The sequence below is a fragment of the Lepisma saccharinum genome, chromosome 27 (genome assembly GCF_977018435.1).
Source record: "Lepisma saccharinum chromosome 27, izLepSacc3.1, whole genome shotgun sequence".
NCBI classification, from domain to species: domain Eukaryota; kingdom Metazoa; phylum Arthropoda; class Insecta; order Zygentoma; family Lepismatidae; genus Lepisma; species Lepisma saccharinum.
This window is the reverse complement of record NC_139255.1, coordinates 29222620-29242534: the sequence shown is the minus strand read 5'-3', so window position 1 is coordinate 29242534 and position 19915 is coordinate 29222620. Positions and strand designations below refer to the sequence as shown.

The following is a 19915-nucleotide window of genomic DNA, read 5'->3' as shown; positions in this document are numbered from 1 at the left end:
TCTCCGTGATTAAGTGGTTAGCCTAGACCGCTACAAAGACAGAGGTCTTAGGTTCAAATCCAGGAACGTTTCATTTCACTTATTCACCTAAAGTGGTAGAAAGGCCCTCGGACTACCAAAGGGGTACATTTTGTACCCACGGATATATTTCTAGCTGCATTTATCTGTTTTTTAGTTCCGAAACTTGGATTTTTTTGTAGTTGAATTTTTTGGTTTAATGTAAATGACAAGCAGTAAAAGGTGACCTTTCTCGAAAACGTTGCTATGAAAAAAAAAATGTGCTTTGTGTCTGGGGTCCAAAATGTACCACATTGGTATTTCAATAATGAAAGTAAATGCAGTGTTTTGGGTATTAGAAAAGTTGTTTGTCAACTACATTTTCATTTACTCTTTGTGTTATCCACTCTCTCAGTTCGTTTCTATTGTATCATTCAAAATCATTAATCATTCAAAATCATTAAAGCTATGTATAGAACATGAATATAAATGACTGTGTTTGTTACATATTATTTATATAAATACTCTTTGTATGTTATTTGAAAAACTCTCCTTTTCAAACGCGAAACAAAAAAACAAATCATTGTGGTCCAAAATGTACCCCATTGGTATTGCGTGGGTGTTGTTTTGCATGGTATTTCGAGGTAAAGCTAATGTTGCACGTTGCAACAAAACATGGAGGTGGAATGTGTAGGGTTGGGGTCGGGTCTGGGTATCCCTTATCGCACAACGCGAGAACAACCTTGTGTTCTGACGTCACCGCGAAATGCTTTTATTATTAGGCTAAATGCATAAGTTGTTAGGTTAGGTTTGTTGGATTTAGTTCTCATAGTATAAATACATTTGCAGTGTATTTATACCACGAGAACAAACCTAACCCAACAATGTAGGCATTCCTTGTCTGACGTCAGAACGCAAGGTTGTTCTCCCGTTGTGCGACAATTACAGTCTCGGTCATTTCTGGACGTGATGTGATGTGATCAGCACCGTGGTCCGGTCACATTTACCCTTACTGTCCCCCTCCCCTGTATCAGTTTATTAGAGGCAAACCCGGAGCCGCTTCATACAGTGAGTGATATCTACTGGGAAAATTCTAAAATGAAATCACACTTCCATGGATTTGAACCCGGTTCTCCCATGTGCCAGTCAGACTTCCTGTCGACTGAACAACCGTGGCCTCCAGAGAGGTTGAAAATCGACGCAAAATAACAAATTCCTCCACTTTTTTAGCGTTATCGTATTTTAAATCTATCATGCATAGGTTTCATTTACTAGTGACACTTTGATGTGGGATTCGCGACTAGAATTTTCATACAAATTCGTTTAAAATCTTTTTTATCTTCTATTTATTATCACCTGGTTCACTATCAATGTAAAACTTTATTCTAATGAATATTAAAACATTCAAATTAATAGTTTTTGTCTGAAGAAAATTAGAATTATCGACCCAAGTCTCCATTTTTCTGCACAGAAAATAACTGGAAATGGGCTTGTAGGTTTAAGACGATTTTAACCACTGAGAATTCAATGTCATTATGTAACAATTGTTTTTATATAATAATTCATTAACAGCAGATAGCATAAGCTCTTTCTGTTAAGCGAATGATCAGAAAAGATTTCTGTAATTTAAATTGATGTTCATACAAGCTTATAATCTACAGTACGTCATAAAAGGAGTATCTCTTTTAATAATGACATTTCTGATACAACTAGCTTTTGTAGGATTATAATCGTGTTGTTAAAACACATTGGGGTCTCACGACGGGCATAGCCCGCATTGTACTTAAAGTCAATGTGGACGAACGATGAGTATAGCCCGTCCTGAGGTATGCAATCGCTTTGCCGATTGAACTACGGGCTATGTTCGTCCTTCGTCTCATGTGCGTGTTCATTAAAGCCCCTCTGTTGAAATTCCGACCGCTAGGTGACTCATGTGCTATTTTTATCTCGCACCTGTGACTGTTTGTTGTCGGGTTGATGTACGTTGCATTGTTTAGAATGGCATCGTTAGATCCAGACTGCATAGCGGAAATTCTGCATGAGGATTCCGCCTCAGAGTTTGAAGTTAGCGACGATTTTGATGATGCAGATGAATTTGAAGATTTGGAAGGTAGGTTATATTCGTAATAATTAATTATTGACAATATAAACAGTGTTGCAAACCCTAGTATTTTATGAATGAAGTGAGAAGAGGTAATTTTTTTGGGTCTATTCATCTTGCCTCTTGCTTGATTCTCCTACATGCACTGATGTATATTTAAGTTTTTCCATTTATTATTTTGTATAGTGTATGTCAAATGAAAATTTATTTTATTTATTTATTTGTTTAATTTTTACATATGACGCAGAACCAATTGATACATCGTCTGGTCCTGTCCTGCAGCCACTTTTTCATACAAAAGCTAATTACCTGTAATTTGTAATTATTTTTGTAATTGTTTTTTGTTATGTGCACATAAGAAGTATTCTTATGCAAGATTCAAAAGATGTATTGATAGTTTATGTAGTTAATTATTGAAATTTCCAGATTACGAACTTAAAATATCTCTATATTAACATTTGTTACAATGTTGTACTTTTTTTCACAAAACATTGCTGAAAAAAATATTCAAAAATGTCTGAAAATGAAAATAAAATTTAACAAATTTTTGTTAATTGAAAAGAGGAAGTTTTGTCGATTTAAGAAATGTGTGGTAAATAAAAACAAATTAAAAATATTTTTCTATGATTTTTTTAAAAATAACCAAAAACCGCAGACCAGAGGTAAAAATGCTGTATTATGAGGGCAGACCCGAATGTGAAGAATAATTTTATTTTTCATTATATGGAAGCATTGCGGATACAAGTGTAAGGGGTGGCCCTTCCACGTAGTACACCCAAATATGAACCTCACTGCCATGTAGTACACCCTGGACTGCATTTTGCAGACTAACGAGGCTATGGCGTCTGGACTCAGCATCCAGTATAATCCTCTTAGGGCTGTGTGTGCGTTGTCCTATGTTTTGTCCTTATGTGTGTTGAGTGCCCCTTTACAGACTCAGCTTTTAATCCAGGTAAAATTATTTTAGTCCCTCGACATCATAGTTATGTTATATTCGTTATATTTTAGTTGTGGGAAGGGGGTGGACCCCGTATAATAGCCTAAGTGCTAACACAGCCACAATTTCAAATTGAATTAATAAATTAAGCATTGTGATTAGCTGAGCATATCAACGATTAAAAGAGAACTGTATTGCTAAGAAACAGCGGAGAAACTTTCTAAATTTCCTCTCAAGTTCAAACTGACTTCCGTATTCTTGTTATTCGTCATAATATATGTATTTTAGGAATGAGTTTCGTGCAACTAATTATTTTGCAATCTAAACCGTACAGTACTGCATGCATGAAACACGCTTTCACATTGTGACGTTTCAATCCACCGCCTGGTTTTCGTTCACACGCAAGGGAACAAACTGAATCGTCATCGCATCCAATAGCTTTCGTTGCTGCAAACCAAAGACCTCAGATAAAACCCACGAAGAGATTACCAACCTTAATGTCAATTTCCATTCGGAATAGCCATCTGCAGAAAATTGCGATTAGCAATATGATAAGCGTGTCCTGTTTCTTCCTTGGAAAAGTTGAAACAAGATTTTCATCACGGAAATTACTCCCTTCCGTCAGCAACTTTGAAACACGATTCGAACGGGCCGTAAATTCCTTGTGATTTACGTTCATTGAAGTCCTTTCTGCTTTGTAGGTGATCAGTCACTTAGCGTCAAATGGATTGAATCTTTAAAATAATATCCTGCAACTTAGTCTTCCTAAACGGGTGTAATGTTGATTGGGTTGCATAGGTGTAGGCGTTTTGAATCATCCGCGTACAGGCATCACCGGGGTGATGGTACAGGTCCCTTTGAAGGTCAAGGGTAACCGTGATGAAGGCACAGCTAAACATTTAATACGTTTGTGGTCAAGGCTTCTTAAGAGGCTTTTCATTGAATAGAATAGAATATAGGTTTATTTCAGTATGAGCCTTTGCGGCTGTACACACATTTTCATACATCAATGAAGATTTTTCCCCATCTTCTTCCCCCCCCCATAACCCCTCTCTTTAACCCCTCACATGTTCAAATTTACCTTTCCTACTAATTGTAGGTTCTTCTCTCACTACAATCTATCAACCTGTTTTATTTTTCTCAATTTTACACTTATAGCACTAGTTATTATATTGTCAAAAAACCGCTTTCTGCACACCGCTCTCAGGCACTTTCACTCCTGTCCCTCAACTTATTCGCTGTCTTGGGCCTCCTCGATGGCGCAGTGGTAGCGTCGTTGCCTTGTAATCAAGGGGTCCCGGGTTCTATACCCGGTGGAGGCACATAGTGGTTCGGATTTCACTTTTAACTGTAGGTACAGTGCGGATTAGCCTTACTGCGCATAAAGTAGACTTAAAACACCAAATCAATCATTATTCGCTCTCTTTGTCCAGACGTAATGTAGGAAGGTTCCCAGGTCCCTTATTTGAGTTTCGTCCCTTCCAGCCATTTCCCTCCCCGTAATGGCCTTCATTAGCCCCTCCATTTTTGATTCGTTCATACCCCTTATGTATTTCCGTCTAGCCTCTGCTGTTTCTTTGCACTGGAGGAGAATGTGGAATTTCGTCTCGTCTTCCCCACACATTTGACATTCTGCATTCCCGTCCTCTCTCACGCGCTTGAATTGTGCCCACCCCCCTAGCCTGAACCATGCCAAACCCGTCCTGTCACTCGCTCCACACACGTCAACGTATTTTCGCCTTTCCCATTGGCTATCCCCATCCACGATTTGTGCCGTAATTAAAGATACATTCCCCGCACATTCTGCCAAAATATTTTGTTTGCTGATGTCCTCCAATTTGTACCGTATGATCCCCATTTCCTGCCGGCCCGCACTCCCCTCGACTCCTTCTCCCCGAATCCACCCCAGCCCTATGGTGTATAGTTCCTTCTTTATCATTGTTACCCATTGTCTTTCCTTTAGGTCAATGTTCTGCGCTTGTATCGCGAGTTCTTTTTAGATTTCCATCCCCCATATTTAGCAGTCTTGCCCAATATTTGAAACCTCTCATTTTTCCATTTACTTCCTCCCTATACTTTCCCATTTCTCTAAGAACCCCGCACGTTGCCGTACCCCTTCCCACCCCCAGAACTTATTTTAGAAAGTTTGCTTGTACGCAGTTTACCATTTCTGTTGCACCCCAGACCCACAGTTCGACACCATACAATAATGTGACCTTGACTGTAGCTTCGTATACTCCCTCGAGTGTTCTGGTTGGTATATTAGGAACTTTGTACTTTAATTTTTTAGTTTTACCCACATCGTACATAGCTCTTGCTTTGCTTCTTTGTGCATGTCTTGTCCACTTACCCGACATTGTCATGACCATACCCAAGTAATCGTACTGTTTTACCCTCTCTAGTTGTGCCCCCCATATTTCCATTGTTCGTACCTACCGAGTACGTGCCCATTCTTAAACACCACGACTTTCGTTTTCGTAATATTAACTTAGAGAGCCCATTTCTCGCAGTACATATGCAACCCACCTAACCCTTCCTGTAGCCCTTTTATTGTGCTAGAAATTACCACCAGGTCGTCCGCGTACAGTAATAGTGGTATTTTTGTGTCCGCGATCGACGGAGGATAATATGCACTGAGGGCATCGATCTATTATAAGAAGCAATGATTTAAAACTGTGCACAAAAATGTACCTTGTTCATTTATATTCGAATATAATAAAATTGTCTTTATTTGAGGTATTATATAGTCTTCCATAGTACCTTTAGAACAAAAACGTGTCAAAGATAAGTGGGTTTATGTGACAGTTAAAGCACAGTTTATGTATTACAATCAGTAACATAGCTAGTGATTGTCCCGCGGCATAAAACAAGATGGCGCCGTACTGGCACAAATAGAAAGTTTGGCAAGGGTACACGATGTTGCGCCCTGAGAAAGTTTTGGCGCTGTATTAAATTAACATTGTTGTCTGTTTGAATAGAAGTAGATCTAGTAAAAATTATTTCGCTGTCGGCTAGTAATATAAATATTTATATAAGAGTTCCTTATTACTTTAATACAGATATATATTACACGCGTAAATGACTTAGAAATCATGATGCGATATGCCATGTCAAATGATGAATTTTGTAGAGGGCGTTTGGAAAATCGAAAATGGTCTAAAACTGTAACTCTTTTATGCTAGTGACAGTTGCGAGTATGTGAAATTAAACGGCGTGGGTAGGAATCGGAGAAGCTCCCAAATTATCAAGGAAAAATTATGCGCATGATTACACCATGTTTTATCCAAAAACGTAATATTTTCCTTGTATTAAGCAGGCACTATTTCCCCTTACTTTCGTCCTATATTTTTTTGTTAACAAAACTTTCAAAATTATAATTCCTGTAAATAAGAACGCCCTAGAGGTTGCGAGACATGAAAATAAGAAAAGGATATTTTTGTAATAACTATTCTTCTCGATAAATGTATATTTATAAAGCAGAGGATCATATTTACTAGGCATGTCGAAAAGTGTGACATCGAGTAATAAAAAAGACCCAGTTATTAATAACAACTATAAAAATAAAAATACAGTCGTGCGGAATTATTATGTATTATTCTTTAACGGACTCGCAAAAATAAAGCACTTCAAATTTTAAGACTTTTTGAGTACCTACCGATATTTTGTCTGTTTTTTACGATCATCTTTCTAAAATCCTATTTTTACAGGACTTCATCTATCATGTTCTGGTATAATTTCTGAGGTAAAGATAAAATTAAACTTGCAATTTAACATAATAACATCACATTCAGTATCAAATTCCCTATGTATTTAATTGGGAGAACAATTGTCCATCAAAAGCGTGAGGTCACAATTATTGTGCTGCCACCTACATTAGCTTTCATTGACCAGCCCCATTGCGAGCTTTGCATCTGTCGAAACATGGCAGATTCCTGCGTATGCGCGCCTCTGTTCGGACAAAGTTACCAACTGGAATTGGTAGATATAGTATGTCACTCTACAGGTTCATTTATTCTTTTATATTTGGTAGAATGAAGTCAGCATTTTTGTATAAACTTGGAATTATATTCCATTGCAAGCACATTATATATACTAGAGAACATTTATATATTTCTCTGTGTGCGTGACAATAAATTTCAACAGAACTCCATTCATCAATAATGGATGCACGCGCTCTTGATTCTATGGTTACCATTGAGAATTGCAAAACAAATGTTTCCGTGTAAATCATTTGGTAGAAATGGTGTTTGAAGCAGCTCTAACCGTTTGTCCCATTTGTTACTGAGCCAAGAGAATATGTGAGTATTTAAGATTACAATCAAAATTAATCTAACAAGGTTGATTGCCATTTAGGAAACCTATTTACCAAAGTAACACTGACCTTGAAGCACTAGTGCTCTGTATTGAGAGAATGTCAAGGGCATTAGAGCAGGAGGGAAGGCTGCTGGAGCATTGGCTGCCCTGTGTTGCCAAATATAGAAGGGGCTGCATTGTGCGTTGTTGTCAAATTCATCAGTTTTGACATGTATCTGGGCAAGATTGAATTCCGATCTATTATAAAACTATGTAGGAGAACGTTGGGCAACACGGGGTGCCTAGGAATTGACGCAGCACTACCTTGGGTCCCAAAGGTACTTTATGTATATACTGGGTGATTTTTTTAACCTGAATCATTTGAATATCTTGAAAAAAAATCATCCTAGAAAAAAATGTTTCAAATAAAAAGTTGATAGTTTGGAGGGGGAAGTTTAGTGGGGCAACAAAAGAACTATCCCCTCCCCCTCTTGTAGGTGGGGTGGGGGCAACTTTGAAATTTGAAATAGAAACCCCTACTTTTTATTACAGATTCGGATTTTACGGAAAAAAATACATAAGTTTTGTCTGAAACATTTTTTTCGATTCGTGATAGATGGCGCTATAATCGACAAATTTTCATGAGCTGACATGAGGATCATGGGCCATAGCAGCTAACACATTAATTTAATTTTCTTCTCCAGTAACTGTTCTTTGACGGGTCCTTTGTTTAGGTTTAACACTTCCTTCAGTAGTAAATTGATTGACTGTACGTTGAAACGAAGCGAAAGAACGCACCCTGTCTGAAACACGCTGAGCATAAACAACGACAGCTTGACAGAGATTCCTTCCAGATTCTCCATACACGAGAACCATTTCAATTTTCTCTTCTACAGTTAATACATCCATTGATATTAAAAAGTATCAACAGCTTAGTCAAATTAATCGCTCGGACCATTCTTGTGATCTAAAAAGCAATGAAAAACAAACAATGATTTAACAGGAAAAGTCTAAAAAGGAACTGTTTCTTGACATTGTTTTATTTTTTAATTTTTTTTCTGTTGTAGCTTTGTTAAGCATCTTTCAAACAACAATAAAAAAAATTAAACAAATATCGAATCTAACTTTTAAATGTTGTAAATAGGCGAATTACCAGCTTAATGAAATCTCAAAAGATTTGTCAAGAATTAGTACAAAGTTCATGCACGAGAATGTTTTATTTTTTGACTTTAAATGAATTGCGAAATGAAAGACATTGGTTTTAAAGTGTAAACATTCAAGAAATGAAACTTTGTCGATTATAGCGCCATCTATCACGAATCGAAAAAAATGTTTCAGACAAAACTTATGTATTTTTTCCGTAAAATCCGAATCTGTAATAAAAAATAGGGGTTTCTATTTTAAATTTCAAAGTTGCCCCCTGCCCCACCTACAAGAGGGGGAGGGGGTGTTCTTTTGTTGCACCACTAAACTTCCCCCTCCAAACTATCAACTTTTTATTTGGAACATTTTTTTGTAGGATAATTTTTTTTCAAGATATTCAAATGATTCAGGTTAAAAAAATCACCCAGTATATGTTTACCTTAAGTCGGTAAAGTACTTCCTACTTTACTGTGGAAAACACCTAGAATGCCTCTCGAAGTTACGATTGCTTCGATTGGTTCGATATGCCAGATGGAGAACCGCGGGTGGACATTTTTCATAAAGGTTCCTGCATAAAACAGGTATTCACAAAGTCCATGGTGGTAGCCCTTGGCGAAGGGCACGTGGTAAAGGAAGATAGAACGTGGTGCTGATCACATCACATCCATATTGCCCTAGATCGAGAATGTAGGGGCCTTTACCTCCACATTCTCTATGGGCCTACCTAACACGGTGCAATGCTCCGATGATATGTTTACTTTTAACATTTATTACAGATTTATTATAATGATTGTTGCAAGAGAAATTACTTCCTTAAATTGCATTCAATTTCTAATTAAATGATTATATAATTTAATAATTGTTTTATGCCTTGTAATTTTAGTCTTAATATACAAAAATTGAACATAAAATTATTAGTATTTGTTTCACGTCTAGGAAAGTTTTTCGAATGGAAATTTAACGTAAAATTCTTTTAATCAGAAAGAAGAAGAAGATTTGTAAACGACATTATCATTTTAAACTTTTCCTAAGACACTTGTAACTTTCTGTTCTAACAGACATATTTCTCTTGACATTGTACTAAGATACTTGTCATCTTCTGTTACTGATAGTTCCTTTAAAATATTCTTCATTGTCTGCTTTTCTTCTTTAGAAATGTACGCTTTAACTAAGAGCAAAATGGACGCAGAGAGAAACCTCAACCAGCTTGCATAGAATTCGATAGTAAAACGAAGGAAGATAGAAACTCAACCCAAGTTGTGTACGAGCCGACTCCAAAGCGAGAAGGAAGAAAAATTAACCCAAGTTGTGTAAGAGCCGACTTTAAAGGGAGAAGAGGAAGCAAACCCACTCAAGTTATGTAAGAGCCGACTTTAAAACGAGTGAAGGAAGACCATTCACCCAAGTTGTGTAAGGGCCGACGTTAAACCGAGAAGGGGAAGAAAATACACCCAATTTATGTAAGAGCCGACTTTAAAGCGAGAGGAGGACGAAAATTTACCCAAGTTGTGTAAGAGCCGACTTTAAAGCGAGCGAATGAAGAAAATCCATTCAAGTTATGTAAGAGCCGTCTTTAAAGCGAGTGAAGGAAGAAAATTCACCCCAGTTACGTAAGAGCCGACTTTAAAGCGAGTGAAGGAAGACCATTCACCCAAGTTGTGTAAGGGCCGACGTTAAACAAAGAAGGGGAAGAAAATACACCCAATTTATGTAAGAGCCGACATTAAAGCCAGAGGAGGACGAAAATTTACCCAAGTTGTGTAAGAGCCGACTTTAAAGCGAGCGAATGAAGAAAATCCATTCAAGTTATGTAAGAGCCGACTTTAAAGCGAGTCAAGGAAGAAAATCCATTCAAGTTATGTAAGAGCCGACTTTAAAGCGAGTGAAGGAAGACCATTCACCCAAGTTGTGTAAGAGACGACGTTAAACCGAGAAGGGGAAGAAATTCCACCCAAGTTATGTAAGAGCCGCCTTTAAAGCGAGAGGAGGACGAAATTTCACCCAAGTTGTGTAACAGCCGACTTTAAAGCGAGCGAAGGAAGAAAATCCATTCAAGTTATGTAAGAGCCGACATTAAAGCGAGTGAAGGAAGACCATTCACCCAAGTTGTGTAAGAGACGACGTTAAACCGAGAAGGGTAAGAAATTCCACCCAAGTTATGTAAGAGCCGCCTTTAAAGCGAGAGGAGGACGAAATTTCACCCAAGTTGTGTAACAGCCGACTTTAAAGCGAGCGAAGGAAGAAAATCCATTCAAGTTATGTAAGAGCCGACTTTAAAGCGAGTGAAGGAAGACCATTCACCCAAGTTGTGTAAGAGACGACGTTAAACCGAGAAGGGGAAGAAATTCCACCCAAGTTATGTAAGAGCCGCCTTTAAAGCGAGAGGAGGACGAAATTTCACCCAAGTTGTGTAACAGCCGACTTTAAAGCGAGCGAAGGAAGAAAATCCATTCAAGTTATGTAAGAGCCGACTTTAAAGCGAGTGAAGGAAGACCATTCACCCAAGTTGTGTAAGAGACGACGTTAAACCGAGAAGGGGAAGAAATTCCACCCAAGTTATGTAAGAGCCGCCTTTAAAGCGAGAAGAGAACGAAATTTCACCCAAGTTGTGTAACAGCCGACTTTAAAGCGAGCGAAGGAAGAAAATCCATTCAAGTTATGTAAGAGCCGACTTTAAAGCGAGAGGAGGACGAAAATTCACGCAAGTTGTGTAAGTTCCGACTTTAAAGCGAGCGAAGGAAGATAATACACCCAAGTTATGTAAGAGCCGACTTTAAAGCGAGTGAAGGAATAAAATCCATTCAAGTTAAGTAAGAGCCGACTTTAAAGCGAGTGAAGGAAGACCATTCACCCAAATTGTGTAAGAGCCTACGTTAAACCGAGAAGGGGAAGAAAAGCCACAAAAGGTATGTAAGAGCCGACTTTAAAGCGAGAGGAGGACGAAAATGCACCCAAGTTGTGTAAGAGCAGAGTTTAAAGCGAGTGAAGAAAGAAAACCCACCCAAGTTGTGTAAGAGACGACTTTAAAGCAAGAAAAGGAAGAAAATCGACCCAAGTTATGCAAGAGCCGACTTTGAAGCGAGAAGACGAAGAAAATCCATTCAAGTTACGTAAGAGCCGACTTTAAAGCGAGTGAATGAAGAAAATTCACCCCAGTTACGTAAGAGCCGACTTTAAAGCGAGCGAAAGAAGAAAATCCACCGACGTTATGTAACAGCCGACTTTAAAGCGAGTGAAGGAAGAAAATTCACCCTAGTTGTGTAACAGCCGACTTTAAAGCAAGAAGAGGAAGAAAATCCACCCACGTTATGTAAGAGCCGACTATAAAGCGAGTGAAGAAGAAAAATCCATCCAAGTTATGTAAGAGCCGACTTTAAAGTGAGTTAAGGAAGAAAATCCATCCAAGTTATGTAAGATCCGAATTTAAAGCGAGTGAAAAAAGAGAATTCACCCTAGTTGTGTAAGAACCGTCTTTAAAGCAAGAAGAGGAAGAAAACCCACCCAAGTTATGTAAAAGCCGACTTTAAAGCGAGTGAAGGAAGAAAATTCACCGAAGTTATGTAAGAGCCGAATTTGAAGCAAGTGAAAGAAGAAAATCCACCCTAGTTGTGTAAGAGCCGACTATATAGCGAGTGCTGGAAGAAAATCCACCCTAGTTGTGTAAGAGCGAACTTTATAGCGAGAGGTGGAAGAAAATTCCCCTAGTTATGTAACAGTCGACTCTAAAGCGAGTGAAGAAAGAAAATTCACCCAAGTTATGTAAGAGCCGACTTCAAAGCTAGTGAAGGAAGAAAATCCACCCTAGTTGTGTAAGAGCCGACTTTAAAGCAAGTAAGGATAGAAAACCCACTCAAGTTATGTAAGAGCCGACTTTAAAGCGAGTGAAGGAAGACCATTCACCCAAGTTGTGTAAGAGCCGAATTTAAAGGGAGTGAAGGAAGAAAATCCACCCAAGTTATGTAAGGGCCGACTTTAAAGCAAGTGAAGATAGGAAACCAACTCAAGTTGTGTACGAGACGAATTTAAAGCGAGTAAAGGAAGAAAATCCACCCACATTATGTAAGAGCCGACATTAAAGCGAGTAAAGGAAGAAAATCCACCCACATTATGTAAGAGCCGACATTAAAGCGAGTAAAGGAAGAAAATCCACCCACATTATGTAAGAGCCGACATTAAAGCGAGTGAAGGAAGAAAATCCATCCACATTATGTAAGAGCCGCCTTTGAAGCGAATGAATGAAGAAAATCCACCCAAGTTATGTAAGAGCAGACGTTAAAGCGAGAAGAGGAAGAAAACTCTTTCAAGTTATGTAAGAGCCGACTTTAAAGCGAGTGAAGGAAGACCATTCACCCAAGTTGTGTAAGAGACGACGTTAAACCGAGAAGGGGAAGAAATTCCACCCAAGTTATGTAAGAGCCGCCTTTAAAGCGAGAGGAGGACGAAATTTCACCCAAGTTGTGTAACAGCCGACTTTAAAGCGAGCGAAGGAAGAAAATCCATTCAAGTTATGTAAGAGCCGACTTTAAAGCGAGTGAAGGAAGACCATTCACCCAAGTTGTGTAAGAGACGACGTTAAACCGAGAAGGGGAAGAAATTCCACCCAAGTTATGTAAGAGCCGCCTTTAAAGCGAGAAGAAGACGAAATTTCACCCAAGTTGTGTAACAGCCGACTTTAAAGCGAGCGAAGGAAGAAAATCCATTCAAGTTATGTAAGAGCCGACTTTAAAGCGAGAGGAGGACGAAAATTCACGCAAGTTGTGTAAGTTCCGACTTTAAAGCGAGCGAAGGAAGAAAATACACCCAAGTTATGTAAGAGCCGACTTTAAAGCGAGTGAAGGAATAAAATCCATTCAAGTTAAGTAAGAGACGACTTTAAAGCGAGTGAAGGAAGACCATTCACCCAAATTGTGTAAGAGCCTACGTTAAACCGAGAAGGGGAAGAAAAGCCACAAAAGTTATGTAAGAGCCGACTTTAAAGCGAGAGGAGGACGAAAATGCACCCAAGTTGTGTAAGAGCAGAGTTTAAAGCGAGTGAAGAAAGAAAACCCACCCAAGTTGTGTAAGAGACGACTTTAAAGCAAGAAAAGGAAGAAAATCGACCCAAGTTATGCAAGAGCCGACTTTGAAGCGAGAAGAGGAAGAAAATCCATTCAAGTTACGTAAGAGCCGACTTTAAAGCGAGTGAAGGAAGAAAATTCACCCCAGTTACGTAAGAGCCGACTTTAAAGCGAGCGAAGGAAGAAAATCCACCGACGTTATGTAACAGCCGACTTTAAAGCGAGAAAAAGAAGAAAATTCACCCTAGTTGTGTAACAGCCGACTTTAAAGCAAGAAGAGGAAGAAAATCCACCCACGTTATGTAAGAGCCGACTTTAAAGCGAGCGAAGGAAGAAAATCCATTCAAGTTATGTAAGAGCCGACTTTAAAGCGAGTGAAGGAAGACCATTCACCCAAGTTGTGTAAGAGACGACGTTAAACCGAGAAGGGGAAGAAATTCCACCCAAGTTATGTAAGAGCCGCCTTTAAAGCGAGAGGAGGACGAAATTTCACCCAAGTTGTGTAACAGCCGACTTTAAAGCGAGCGAAGGAAGAAAATCCATTCAAGTTATGTAAGAGCCGACTTTAAAGCGAGTGAAGGAAGACCATTCACCCAAGTTGTGTAAGAGACGACGTTAAACCGAGAAGGGGAAGAAATTCCACCCAAGTTATGTAAGAGCCGCCTTTAAAGCGAGAAGAAGACGAAATTTCACCCAAGTTGTGTAACAGCCGACTTTAAAGCGAGCGAAGGAAGAAAATCCATTCAAGTTATGTAAGAGCCGACTTTAAAGCGAGAGGAGGACGAAAATTCACGCAAGTTGTGTAAGTTCCGACTTTAAAGCGAGCGAAGGAAGAAAATACACCCAAGTTATGTAAGAGCCGACTTTAAAGCGAGTGAAGGAATAAAATCCATTCAAGTTAAGTAAGAGCCGACTTTAAAGCGAGTGAAGGAAGACCATTCACCCAAATTGTGTAAGAGCCTACGTTAAACCGAGAAGGGGAAGAAAAGCCACAAAAGTTATGTAAGAGCCGACTTTAAAGCGAGAAGAGGACGAAAATGCACCCAAGTTGTGTAAGAGCAGAGTTTAAAGCGAGTGAAGAAAGAAAACCCACCCAAGTTGTGTAAGAGACGACTTTAAAGCAAGAAAAGGAAGAAAATCGACCCAAGTTATGCAAGAGCCGACTTTGAAGCGAGAAGAGGAAGAAAATCCATTCAAGTTACGTAAGAGCCGACTTTAAAGCGAGTGAAGGAAGAAAATTCACCCCAGTTACGTAAGAGCCGACTTTAAAGCGAGCGAAGGAAGAAAATCCACCGACGTTATGTAACAGCCGACTTTAAAGCGAGAAAAAGAAGAAAATTCACCCTAGTTGTGTAACAGCCGACTTTAAAGCAAGAAGAGGAAGAAAATCCACCCACGTTATGTAAGAGCCGACTATAAAGCGGGTGAAGAAGAAAAATCCATCCAAGTTATGTAAGAGCCGACTTTAAAGTGAGTTAAGGAAGAAAATCCATCCAAGTTATGTAAGATCCGAATTTAAAGCGAGTGAGAAAAGAGAATTCACCCTAGTTGTGTAAGAACCGTCTTTAAAGCAAGAAGAGGAAGAAAACCCACCCAAGTTATTTAAAAGCCGACTTTAAAGCGAGTGAAGGAAGAAAATTCACCGAAGTTATGTAAGAGCCGAATTTAAAGCAAGTGAAAGAAGAAAATCCACCCTAGTTGTGTAAGAGCCGACTATATAGCGAGTGCTGGAAGAAAATCCACCTAGTTGTGTAAGAGCGAACTTTATAGCGAGAGGTGGAAGAAAATTCCCCTAGTTATGTAACAGTCGACTCTAAAGCGAGTGAAGAAAGAAAATTCACCCAAGTTATGTAAGAGCCAACTTCAAAGCTAGTGAAGGAAGAAAATCCACCCTAGTTGTGTAAGAGCCGACTTTAAAGCAAGTAAAGATAGAAAACCCACTCAAGTTATGTAAGAGCCGACTTTAAAGCGAGTGAAGGAAGACCATTCACCCAAGTTGTGTAAGAGCCGAATTTAAAGGGAGTGAAGGAAGAAAATCCACCCAAGTTATGTAAGGGCCGACTTTAAAGCAAGTGAAGATAGGAAACCAACTCAAGTTGTGTACGAGCCGAATTTAAAGCGAGTAAAGGAAGAAAATCCACCCACATTATGTAAGAGCCGACATTAAAGCGAGTAAAGGAAGAAAATCCACCCACATTATGTAAGAGCCGACATTAAAGCGAGTAAAGGAAGAAAATCCACCCACATTATGTAAGAGCCGACATTAAAGCGAGTGAAGGAAGAAAATCCATCCACAATATGTAAGAGCCGCCTTTGAAGCGAATGAATGAAGAAAATCCACCCAAGTTATGTAAGAGCAGACGCTAAAGCGAGAAGAGGAAGATAACTCTTTCAAGTTATGTAAGAGCCGACTTTAAAGCGAGTGAAGGAAGAAAATCCATTCAAGTTATGTAAGAGCCGACTTTAAAGCGACTGAAGGAAGACCATTCACCCAAGTTGTGTAAGAGACGACGTTAAACCGAGAAGGGTAAGAAATTCCACCCAAGTTATGTAAGAGCCGCCTTTAAAGCGAGAGGAGGACGAAATTTCACCCAAGTTGTGTAACAGCCGACTTTAAAGCGAGCGAAGGAAGAAAATCCATTCAAGTTATGTAAGAGCCGACTTTAAAGCGAGTGAAGGAAGACCATTCACCCAAGTTGTGTAAGAGACGACGTTAAACCGAGAAGGGGAAGAAATTCCACCCAAGTTATGTAAGAGCCGCTTCTAAAGCGAGAGGAGGTCGAAATTTCACCCAAGTTGTGTAACAGCCGACTTTAAAGCGAGCGAAGGAAGAAAATCCATTCAAGTTATGTAAGAGCCGACTTTAAAGCGAGTGAAGGAAGACCATTCACCCAAGTTGTGTAAGAGACGACGTTAAACCGAGAAGGGGAAGAAATTCCACCCAAGTTATGTAAGAGTCGCCTTTAAAGCGAGAGGAGGACGAAATTTCACCCAAGTTGTGTAACAGCCGACTTTAAAGCGAGCGAAGGAAGAAAATCCATTCAAGTTATGTAAGAGCCGACTTTAAAGCGACTGAAGGAAGACCATTCACCCAAGTTGTATAAGAGACGACGTTAAACCGAGAAGGGTAAGAAATTCCACCCAAGTTATGTAAGAGCCGCCTTTAAAGCGAGAGGAGGACGAAATTTCACCCAAGTTGTGTAACAGCCGACTTTAAAGCGAGCGAAGGAAGAAAATCCATTCAAGTTATGTAAGAGCCGACATTAAAGCGAGTGAAGGAAGACCATTCACCCAAGTTGTGTAAGAGACGACGTTAAACCGAAAAGGCGAAGAAATTCCACCCAAGTTATGTAAGAGCCGCCTTTAAAGCGAGAGGAGGACGAAATTTCACCCAAGTTGTGTAACAGCCGACTTTAAAGCGAGCGAAGGAAGAAAATCCATTCAAGTTATGTAAGAGCCGACTTTGAAGCGAGTGAAGGAAGACCATTCACCCAAGTTATGTAAGAGCCGCCTTTAAAGCGAGAGGAGGACGAAATTTCACCCAAGTTGTGTAACAGCCGACTTTAGAGCGAGCGAAGGAAGAAAATCCATTCAAGTTATGTAAGAGCCGACTTTAAAGCGAGTGAAGGAAGACCATTCACCCAAGTTGTGTAAGAGACGACGTTAAACCGAGAAGGGGAAGAAATTCCACCCAAGTTATGTAAGAGCCGCCTTTAAAGCGAGAAGAGAACGAAATTTCACCCAAGTTGTGTAACAGCCGACTTTAAAGCGAGCGAAGGAAGAAAATCCATTCAAGTTATGTAAGAGCCGACTTTAAAGCGAGAGGAGGACGAAAATTCACGCAAGTTGTGTAAGTTCCGACTTTAAAGCGAGCGAAGGAAGAAAATACACCCAAGTTATGTAAGAGCCGACTTTAAAGCGAGTGAAGGAATAAAATCCATTCAAGTTAAGAAAGAGCCGACTTTAAAGCGAGTGAAGGAAGACCATTCACCCAAATTGTGTAAGAGCCTACGTTAAACCGAGAAGGGGAAGAAAAGCCACAAAAGTTATGTAAGAGCCGACTTTAAAGCGAGAGGAGGACGAAAATGCACCCAAGTTGTGTAAGAGCAGAGTTTAAAGCGAGTGAAGAAAGAAAACCCACCCAAGTTGTGTAAGAGACGACTTTAAAGCAAGAAAACGAAGAAAATCCATTCAAGTTACGTAAGAGCCGACTTTAAAGCGAGTGAAGGAAGAAAATTCACCCCAGTTACGTAAGAGCCGACTTTAGAGCGAGTGAAAGAAGAAAATCCACCGACGTTATGTAACAGCCGACTTTAAAGCGAGTGAAGGAAGAAAATTCACCCTAGTTGTGTAACAGCCGACTTTAAAGCAAGAAGAGGAAGAAAATCCACCCACGTTATGTAAGAGCCGACTATAAAGCGAGTGAAGAAGAAAAATCCATCCAAGTTATGTAAGAGCCGACTTTAAAGTGAGTTAAGGAAGAAAATCCATCCAAGTTATGTAAGGTCCGAATTTAAAGCGAGTGAAGAAAGAGAATTCACCCTAGTTGTGTAAGAACCGTCTTTAAAGCAAGAAGAGGAAGAAAACCCACCCAAGTTATGTAAAAGCCGACTTTAAAGCGAGTGAAGGAAGAAAATTCACCGAAGTTATGTAAGAGCCGAATTTAAAGCAAGTGAAAGAAGAAAATCCACCCTAGTGTGTAAGAGCCGACTATATAGCGAGTGCTGAAAGAAAATCCACCCTAGTTGTGTAAGAGCGAACTTTATAGCGAGAGGTGGAAGAAAATTCCCCTAGTTATGTAACAGTCGACTCTAAAGCGAGTGAAGAAAGAAAATTCACCCAAGTTATGTAAGGGCCGACTTTAAAGCAAGTGAAAATAGGAAACCAACTCAAGTTGTGTACGAGCCGAATTTAAAGCGAGTAAAGGAAGAAAATCCACCCACATCATGTAAGAGCGGACATTAAAGCGAGTAAAGGAAGAAAATCCACCCACATTATGTAAGAGCCGACATTAAAGCGAGTAAAGGAAGAAAATCCACCCACATTATGTAAGAGCCGACATTAAAGCGAGTGAAGGAAGAAAATCCATCCACATTATGTAAGAGCCGCCTTTGAAGCGAATGAATGAAGAAAATCCACCCAAGTTATGTAAGAGCAGACGTTAAAGCGAGAAGAGGAAGAAAACTCTTTCAAGTTATGTAAGAGCCGACTTTAAAGCGAGTGAAGGAAGACCATTCACCCAAGTTGTGTAAGAGACGACGTTAAACCGAGAAGGGGAAGAAATTCCACCCAAGTTATGTAAGAGCCGCCTTTAAAGCGAGAGGAGGACGAAATTTCACCCAAGTTGTGTAACAGCCGACTTTAAAGCGAGCGAAGGAAGAAAATCCATTCAAGTTATGTAAGAGCTGACTTTAAAGCGAGTGAAGGGAGACCATTCACCCAAGTTGTGTAAGAGACGACGTTAAACCGAGAAGGGGAAGAAATTCCACCCAAGTTATGTAAGAGCCGCCTTTAAGCGAGAGGAGGACGAAATTTCACCCAAGTTGTGTAACAGCCGACTTTAAAGCGAGCGAAGGAAGAAAATCCATTCAAGTTATGTAAGAGCCGACTTTAAAGCGACTGAAGGAAGACCATTCACCCAAGTTGTGTAAGAGACGACGTTAAACCGAGAAGGGGAAGAAATTCCACCCAAGTTATGTAAGAGCCGCCTTTAAAGCGAGAGGAGGACGAAATTTCACCCAAGTTGTGTAACAGCCGACTTTAAAGCGAGCGAAGGAAGAAAATCCATTCAAGTTATGTAAGAGCCGACTTTAAAGCGAGTGAAGGAAGACCATTCACCCAAGTTGTGTAAGAGACGACGTTAAACCGAGAAGGGGAAGAAATTCCACCCAAGTTATGTAAGAGCCGCCTCTAAAGCGAGAGGAGGACGAAATTTCACCCAAGTTGTGTAACAGCCGACTTTAAAGCGAGCGAAGGAAGAAAATCCATTCAAGTTATGTAAGAGCCGACTTTAAAGCGACTGAAGGAAGACCATTCACCCAAGTTGTGTAAGAGACGACGTTAAACCGAGAAGGGGAAGAAATTCCACCCAAGTTATGTAAGAGCCGCCTTTAAAGCGAGAGGAGGACGAAATTTCACCCAAGTTGTGTAACAGCTGACTTTAAAGCGAGCGAAGGAAGAAAATCCATTCAAGTTATGTAAGAGCCGACTTTAAAGCGAGTGAAGGAAGACCATTCACCCAAGTTGTGTAAGAGACGACGTTAAACCGAGAAGGGGAAGAAATTCCACCCAAGTTATGTAAGAGCCGCCTTTAAAGCGAGAGGAGGACGAAATTTCACCCAAGTTGTGTAACAGCCGAATTTAAAGCGAGCGAAGGAAGAAAATACA

At 39.7% G+C, this 19915-nt stretch overlaps 1 protein-coding gene across 1 annotated transcript in view; it reads right to left on the bottom strand.

Moving 5' to 3' along the window:
- LOC145980044 (thioredoxin domain-containing protein 6-like) overlaps positions 1–19915 on the bottom strand; it is a 109416-nt gene that overhangs the window by 59983 nt on the left and 29518 nt on the right. The window lies entirely within an intron of this gene.